This window comes from Durio zibethinus, chromosome 21 (assembly GCF_047325235.1).
Source record: "Durio zibethinus cultivar Kanyao isolate XHJ-2024 chromosome 21, ASM4732523v1, whole genome shotgun sequence".
Classification (NCBI taxonomy): Eukaryota; Viridiplantae; Streptophyta; class Magnoliopsida; order Malvales; family Malvaceae; genus Durio; species Durio zibethinus.
In genome coordinates, this window is record NC_143182.1 from 14,920,168 (window position 1) to 14,926,404 (window position 6,237).

The following is a 6,237-nucleotide window of genomic DNA, read 5'->3' on the forward strand; positions in this document are numbered from 1 at the left end:
TCTGGTTTTTAGTAGTCTTTTTTGAATTTTAATTCTATGTTTTGTTTTTTTTTTAAGGGGGTTGATTTTGAGGCTATATTTCTGGGATTATCAGAACAAAAGGGTAGGTTTATGTTTTTTCATATTTGCTGTTTTTTTTTTTTTTGGGTTATATTGTTCTTACGCTTTTTTTTATAGGGTTGCTTTGTGAAAGCTTATTCCTTTTTTATCCCTTCCGTAGTTATATGAATTATAAAAAGTTCTATGTATTTCTTTTAAGTGAAGAAAATGTTGTGTTCTTCTGTTACTATATTATTTTATTATTTATGGCTATTAAAGCTTCCATATTCTTCTATTCTTTAGGCAAAGTATTTTTGGAATTATTTTCCTTTCCATCAGTTAGAAAGAAGAAAGAAAGAATAAAGAAAATTTTTTAGGTATTTGAAAGTGTAATCTATTGTTGTTGGGGTTGGACGATTAAAAGGTTAAATTTGAAGCAAAGTTGAGAAAATGATAAGCTAAGTAATGTTGTTACTTTTTTAATGTTTTAGATGTTGAAAGTTCTATTTTTAAGGGGCTTGCTCATATTCTTTTAGAGAAATAGGTTTTGTCTTAGGTTGTCCTTCTTATCCTTTTATTTAAGAGGACTTTATGGTGGATATATGGTGACATCTTTAATAAAGTTTGTTATTTCCTTTTGTGTAGATTAATAGTCTTTATTTGATTAAAGAAAGGTTATGGTAGTATGTGGAAATTGGTAGTTGTCTTTGGAGAGATTTGATGCATGTTCATATGCAGGCTATATTTCCTCATATATTTGGCCATTAAGCATCAAGGTAACTACACCATTTCTAGTTTTAAATGTTCTTTGTAAATCTTTGTATTTATTTAAACTTCAAGCTAGTGCTCTATCTGTTCAAACAAATGTTCAAAAAAAAAAATTAAGTAAACCATAATAAAGATTTGATATACTACTGCTTGATGCACCACATAAGGTTTGCCATAGCAAACGAAATCAAATAGAGCTCTACAAAAATTTCTGAGATTTTAAAAACAAAGGATATCATTACTATTTTTCTTTATGATTATATTAGTTATCTTATGGTGTCATTACACAGTTGACAAAAGAAACTAAGATTAAAGTTTAGTGTTATTTTGCAGGATTGTGGAGAGTGTGAGCGAAAGAGTGGCTGAATGTGTGGAAGGGGACCATCTGCTTATAGTATTCACCAGAGAATGGAAGACATGCAAGCATTGTACATCTAATACGAGTAACATTCCTTGGTTTGGAAAGAAGAGGTGTAATGCACAATGATGAGAGGACAAGTTTCTCAATTAGAAGAAAACATGTTTATCATTATTATGGAGTTTTGAGTTTCAGTGAATACATAGTTATGTACCCTAGATGTGTTGCCAAAGTTAGTCGCATGCATCCTTGGACAAAATATGCCTACTGAATTATGGAGTAGTTACAAGTAAACAAATGTTTACTGTAATATTGCTAAAGTTATTGCGTAGCTTTATCTTTATGTTTCAAGGATGAAGTAGCAAGAATACATGTCGACACCTTTTTAAAAAGCTAATGCTTGAATAAAAGTACAAAAGTCTTTGCAGTTGCATGGGTTTCCTTAGCTAACTAATATACTCTTGAGCATTATAGCTAACAAACAAAAAATTTGTATCCTTGGCCAAGTAAGGGCAGCCCACTAGTGATGAAATAATGAAAGACCCACTAATAGTTTTTTGCTTGTGTGGACTTTGAACGGTTTATATAACAAATGTGTTTCTTTCAAACAAAGCTTCGCAGGCAACATAATTATTTGACTTCATAAGGTAACTATGATCTACCTAACCTTATATTACAAGCCCAAACACAAAATAATAATAATAATAAATTAAGAATTATTCTGATTTCAGAGTTTTTTTTTTTTAATTTCAATCTCTAATTAAATACTTTTTTATGAGTAAGATTAGTGAGTTAATACAATTTTCATTTATTGCCAACAGTTGTATAGTTTATTAATCAAATACTGAATTTTTAATTTTAATCAGTAAAATTCAATTTTTAATGGTTTTAAATACAAAAAAAAATTATTTATTTTTTATTTGAGAGAGAAAATATTCAAATCCATCTTTTTAAGTAGGAGACACAAACATTTATTATTGAATAAATCCTCAAATGGTTTTTTTTTTTAGCATTGTTATTTGGTTCGACTGTTTTAGTCTAAATGATAATGATGTAATTAAGTATAAACTTTAGGGGTTTTTTTTTTTGTTTCTAATTGAAGTTGAACACTTTGTCGGACTAAAAAAATTGGCAAGCAGTATTTTTCTTTTTCCTTTTTAAGAAAAAGAAATCTAAATGATTTTGAAAAAAAAATACAATCGAGAGGCTGTCATAACGTCTAGATCCGGGGATCTATCGCTAGACATTGACTTTTACGGAGTCGCCACCAATCTTTTTTTATCTAGGTGTGATTGGTCACCTAAAGAATCTGTCCTTTCAGGGGGCACCTAAGTTTAAGGGTCCTTAAAAGAATAGGTCCAGGTCTACAAACCAGAACAGAGTTCGGGAGTTTGGTTACGTGTGAGAAAGGTTATAGCACCCTCACAACGCCCATCAAAAGATGGTACCAGCTTAAATTTGTGTTATCGAAAAGCCTTAAAATTTTACCAAGTAATTAATTATTGAAAATTATTCTCAATTGACTCTAATACTTTTAGCAGAAAATTGAAAAAATTCTCTCACCTTAAGAGTATGCAAGAAAAACTACTGTTTCACTTGCAGAGGCTCCGTCGTCGGATTAATTAAAAAAAATCAAAATCAAAATCAAAATAGAACGGAAGGAAACGATGATTGTTCTTGTGTAGGGAAAATTGATACTTTCAACTTTTCCCCAAAAATTATTTTTTTGAAATTTATTTTTTAAGGAAAATTGATACTTTCAACTTTTCTCCAAAAATATTTTTTTTGAAACTTAGATTTCCAAGGAAAATTGATGCTTTCAACTTTTCCTCAAAAATCTTTTTTTTTTTGAAAATTCATTTTTAAGGAAAATTGATACTTTCAACTTTTCCCCAAAAATATTTTTTGAAAATTTATTTCTAAGGAAAATTGATACTTTCAACTTTTCCTAAAAAATCTTTTTTCTTTTTGAAAATTTATTTTTAAGGAAAATTGATACTTTCAACTTTTCCTCAAAAATATTTTTTTTTGAAACTTTGATTTCCAAGGAAAATTGATACTTTCAACTTTTCCCTAAAAATATTTTTTTTTGGAATTTTTTATTTTTATTTAAAGAAAAATAGAATAATAAAAAAGATAAATAAAAATAAAAATAAATAAAGAAAAGTAGAACAAAATTAAAAATAAAATAAAGATAAAAAAAATATTAAATAAACATAATCTAATAAATAAATAAATTAAAAAAAAAAAACCTGGAGCGGCTCGGCTATCGACTCAGCTCGGCTCGGCTCAAGGCAGGGAAACGGCTGGGGGGGAGCGGCTTGACAAGCTCGGCTCGGCTCGGTGGGGGGCAGGCACGCGCGGGTCAGAAGCGGGTTGACGCTCGGGTCGGGTCAGGTTTCGGCAAAACGCACGGATCCTCTGGTTACTTAAGGCCAAAACGACGTCGTTTTAAGCGGGTAGAAAAGGCACTTCCCTCTGTTTTTCGGTAGAACCCTTCTCCTCTCTCTCTCTCTTCTTCCTTTTTCCTCTCCCTTATCTCTAAAAACTGAAGAACACCGGTGGAATTTTCGCCGGATTTTGAAAAAAGTCATCGGAATCTGGAAATTTTTACAGGAAGTTGGCCGGAAGATCATCGGTTTCTGGGATTCTTTGCCGGAAACTAGGTTGGTCACCGGAAACTTCAAGTTGGCCGGAATTTTCACCGAAAAATTCAAACTTCGTCGAAATCTGGAAATTTCCCAGAAATTTCCAAAAAAATTTTTCACCAAAAATTTCTAAAAAATTATTTTCGATCCCTACAGCTATCCTAACTTTTCTCAACCTTCTTTAGCCTTCGAAAACTCTTCTATAAACCTCTTTTCTCTCAAATTCAATAGCTTTGCTCACTGTTTTCTTTGTGTTTTTCATCTGTTCCAGGATGGTGCCTTTTATAGGGGTTGATCAGGAGTTCCTAATCAATCCCAATTCCTCCTTGGACGAGGATTCAATCTTTGAATCCAATTGGACTCTTTTGATTGAATCTCCACTCCTAGTAGGATTCTTCAGCTTCAATCTCAACCTTTCAAAATAAAAATCAAATAAATATAAAAAATAATAGATAATTAGAACAGATAAATAAAAAAAATAGATATATTATAGGATAAATAATAAAAAAAATAGATATATAATTAGATAAATAAAAATACAAAAATAAATAAAATATAAAAATAATAATAATAATAATAATAATAATAATAATAAATATATAACTATATAAATAATATACATATAAATCTATTCTAAATAAAAAATAAATAAATACAGATATACATATATTAATAATAATAAATATAAAAATACATAAAATACAAAAGAAAAAAAAAAGAAAAAAAAAATACAGGATTGAATTGGGCTTTACCCATTTGGGCCAGGCCCAATTGATCTGGGCCAGGATCCAATTGGGTGTCTACAGCTGCCCCTCTTTGCACATTTTCTGTGAAACAGAAATTGCGCAAAGACGTAGACACCCAATCAAGACTCAACTCAACATTGTCATTTTTTTGTTTTTTGTGTTCTTTTTTTTTGTTTTTTTTGTGTTTTTTTGTTTCTTTGACCAAAGCTGCTCTAAACAGAGGCTGCACGACTTTGAAAAATAAATTGCTGCTCTAAACAGAGGCTCCACGACTTTGGAAAATAAATTGCTCCTCTAAACAGAGGCACCACGACTTTGAAAAATAAATTGCTCCTCTAAACAGAGGCACAACGACTTTGGAAAAATAAATTGCTCCTCTAAACAGAGGCACCACGACTTTGAAAAGTAAATTGCTCCTCTAAACAGAGGCACCACGACTTTGAAAAGTAAATTGCTCCTCTAAACAGAGGCACCACGACTTTTGAAAAGTAAATTGCTCCTCTAAACAGAGGCACCACGACTTTGGGAAAATAAATTACTCCTTGACAATCATGTCCAAAGGAGTTGAAAGTTGTGTTTGAAGGAATTTCAGGGGATTATGCCCAAAGGTCTTATAAATCAACCCTGATACCAGAAAACATCCTATTTCAAGGATCAGGAACTTACCTGACAAGCTTTTTTTTTTTTTTAATTTTGTAAAATATCTTCATATCTGTCTTCTCCATGTGGGATGTTGGAACACCCTTGCTTCTTGAATTTATACACTATACTTTCCTGAAAGTAGTGTATGCTATGCAATGTGCATGAATTTCAATGCATGCTATGCAAATGTTGGGCAATTAATTCCTATTCACTGTATGGTACTCAAGTTTCTCAAGCTCTTTTTCCTTTCTTGGGTGTCAAGCCCTTTGATTCCTCAAGGATCCAATGGCACTATTCTTCTAAGATCGAACCAGTGTAGCTCTTAATTATTTCTTCCATTCATATTCTTCCTGTAACAAAAATCTCTTCCCAAATTCAATGTCCTAATCAGGAGCTGAACATCTCGATTCTGCCTTTATCACTCTTGATTTATTCAATTTAATGTAAAAATCTTTTTATGTTGTTATTCATTCATCAATCATTATTTCAAACTCAAAAAGTGAGAATGCATTTGCACATTCCTTCCATGATGGGGTATTTAGAAGAAAGGGATATGAATGGTAGGGAAACAGTCATCAGAAAAAGGAGCAAAGAATGAAATAAAATGTTTCTTTATTAGCAAATGTTGGCAAACTTTGGCCAAGAAAGAATTACAAGGATAGGTATGGGGACAAAGCCTAAAATGAACAATCAGATAATCATGATAACACCTTTCAAAGTCTTTTTTAAAAACCCAACCCTCTGATGTATTTAACAACTTGGAACTCTTCCGAATTTGCTAACCTCCTTATCAACAGACTTTCAGATTCGATGCTGTATTCTCCTTATCTAAGCCGCCTTTTCAAGTTTTCAGCTTAGACAAACCCCCTATGACTCAAACCGCCCTTTTAGGATTTTCACCTTGAGTCCTCCCTTTTCAATCACTTTTTCATTTTTTTTCTTTTTTTTTTTCATCATTTTTCATTTTTTCATTTTTTTTTCTTTTTTTTCAAGCATAGTACTTCTTCACAGCATCAAAATTTATAGGATGGGGTAA